Here is a 2,847-nt window from a genome sequence, read left to right as displayed (position 1 = left end):
TCTTCTGCTTTTTTTATGGATAAAGGGATGAAAGTGATAGTTCTTAGCCTATAGCTGAATCCACATCTCACATGATACTACTCTATGTTTTGATAATATTTTTTTTATCAATATAATATTGATAAAATTATTACTATCAAATAAGTGGTGGATGTACTATCTTTTATTCTTATATTCCTATGCAAGTAACATAGTCGCTCAAGCCAGAAATTGTCAATCATCAAGCAACAATTCAAAAGAAGCCTCCAACCAAAAACACTAAAAACGAGAAATCCAACCAAATCAAGCAAACAAGGCCGGTGAAGAAAATGAGTGGAAATATATGCATTCCATTTCCACCCTTTTCTAACATTCAAAATCAAGATTAATTGTGAACAAGCATGCTGTAAAAGATGCAAAACAAGCAAAATAATTATGAGATTTTGGGCTACTAATCTTAAAAATGGCAAAAAAGGATAGCATAATTAGTTAGAGCGTCCAATTATAGTACAAGTTTGTGATTATCTAAGCACAGCCGTACACACAATATAAAGCCTAAAAACACCACAGAACACAACCACCAGTGACAGACAGAATCAATCCTCGGCAACCTTTCCACCAAAGCGATCGCCCATGTCAAATTGTTCTCGTAAATCCAGTGGCAAACCTCAATCAACCCGGGGCCCGACCCCAACCATGAAGCCGTGTCGAGGTGGCAGATCGCAGCGACGCCGTGGTTGATCATGGACTCGGATTTCGGATCCAGGATATCGGCTTCGTAGACCTTGACTTTTGGGACAGAATGGCAGTAGTGACACAAGACTGATTTCGTCGTCCGCGCCGTGACATTTGGACCCAGCACTGACGTGGCGAAGTCGACCATGTCCTCCGTGATGTCTGGCATAGGCATACCCAATTTATCGCGGATGTCTGGCATAGGCATGATGGCACCAGCCTTCAACGTGAAGAACATCCCTGGCTCAACCACGTTCTCCGTTTTTGTTTGTGCCTTTGTAGTTTTTAAACGAGTAGGATTGAAACAGAGGAGGTTGTCCTTTGTGCAGAACTGGGGGAGATCCGAGGAAAGCGAGCTCTGATCGGTCGAACAGGAAAGCTGGCGTAGGGACGTCCTGGGTGATATGCTTCTTCTGTAATGCTTTGCGTAACCCTTGGGCATAAGAATACATTGTGAGATAAAATGGTTGATCTAAGTGGAGAAAAAGATAAAATATAAGAGAGATTACATTGCATGCGAGGAGCAAGAAGATGATGAGAGGCGGAGGCAGAGGCAGAGCGCATTGTTGTTGTTTTAGCCATAGGAGAGTGAGAATGTTGGTGGTGGCTTTCCGGTTTGAGGCACCATCTTTTTATAGAGTTATTTGTGAAGAGTTTGGTCACACACATGGTGCCAATCAATATGAGCACATGTGATGGGTGTGTGCAATTTGGTGTGGGTGTGGGTGTGGTGTTAAATCTCACTCGTGCCTTAAACCTTATTTTCTTTTAAAATTAGCATCCAAATGTATTATTCATGGAACTATCATTATAATTTAGATAAGCTTTCATCCACTTACGAAACTACTATTGATGAAGTCTAGAATAGATAATAGAGTGATCACAATTATTGATAGGGTTATAGATTTTGTTACTCAAATTTTAATTCAAACGCATTAAAGATTGACCAATTATTTTAATGTAAAATGAGTGACCAAGGTATATTAATTTAATATTTAAATTTCGAATTTATAATATACATTTATTTGTCAATTGCGCCTTATCAGTAACAAGAAAAAATGAATCTTAGTAAATATATTATCGTTTTCAGTACCTTTTGATGCACTTTTTATTAGCACTAAAAATACCTGCAAGTATATAGGATAGATCTAGCGTAGCTAAAGGTCAGTACCGAATATCGAACACGGGGAATATAGTTGCAACTGGCTATTATGTACTAAGCGTTAAATACTATCTAGAGAAACAAGAGAAGTTTTGGATTTTTGAAAGTAAAAACAATTAGAAGCAATCAAACAACTAAAAGCAATTAAATACAGATAAAATATGAGAGATAAGAGAAATCAGATGTGCGTTCACAGTTATGGTTATACAAATTCCAAACTACAATACCCTAGCACAGTTATTACTTTGATAGAACGAGTCACCTAGCTTATGATCATGCGATGCAAACGTTGATTACAAGATTAGGGTTGTCAATCCTAACACGTAACTCCAAAAAGCTCTAAGGCCCTTGAAAAGTCCCCACTCTCAATTAACAGTGTCGTTTTAAGGGAAGCTAACTGTAGTGTCTACTAAGTGAATCTAACTCGCTAGAACTCTGTCACAGTTATGAAGCAAGTTATATTAAATCATACACGATTGTGTCACTCAATCATGCAGCATCAAAACTACTTAGGGAAGAAACAAAGTAAAAACAAAACGGATATTAGATAGAAAAAGGAATTTTCTAAACCAATAAAAGTTACTAACACATCCAAAGAATCCTATGAATTTAGTTAGACATAATTAAATAGGCTAAAAACATAGATTGAAGTGAAAACAATTGGAACATAAAACCAAAGCAAATAAAACCCGTAGGTTGAATCCTTGTCGTTCTTGATGTTCTTGCTTCTTTCTCCAACCCCTTGCACAAAGAAGAACTCTCAAATTTATGCTATGGAAGTAATTGGCAAAAAGATGATGAAGGATTAGGGTTGGAGGAGGAGCTATGAAAGTTCCCCTTTTGGGGGCTAAGGAAGGGTTAAATTTTATGAATGAGGTTAGAAGGATTTAAATTTGGTAATAAGTGTCCTCCAAGCATTAGGAAGTATATAATTTTCGTTCCCCATAGTAGAAGGAAAAGATTTGGCTTCA

General features: G+C 37.4%; 1 long non-coding RNA gene across 1 annotated transcript; it reads right to left on the bottom strand.

Annotated features, from left to right (window-relative positions):
- Window positions 1-436: 436 nt before the first annotated feature.
- LOC148933705 (uncharacterized) lies at window positions 437-1,329 on the bottom strand. Its single transcript, XR_016134445.1, has 2 exons — window positions 1,224-1,329; window positions 437-1,147 (listed from the first exon to the last, which is right to left on the bottom strand). It is a non-coding gene; the product is annotated as an uncharacterized LOC148933705 (long non-coding RNA).
- Between the last annotated feature and the right edge of the window lie 1,518 nt (window positions 1,330-2,847).

Source organism: Salvia hispanica, chromosome 1, assembly GCF_029641045.1.
Source record: "Salvia hispanica isolate PSC_SH4W2 chromosome 1, Shi_PSC_v1, whole genome shotgun sequence".
In the NCBI taxonomy this organism is placed as follows: domain Eukaryota; kingdom Viridiplantae; phylum Streptophyta; class Magnoliopsida; order Lamiales; family Lamiaceae; genus Salvia; species Salvia hispanica.
The sequence above is the reverse complement of the archived record's forward strand: the minus strand, read 5'-3'. Positions and strand labels throughout refer to the sequence as shown.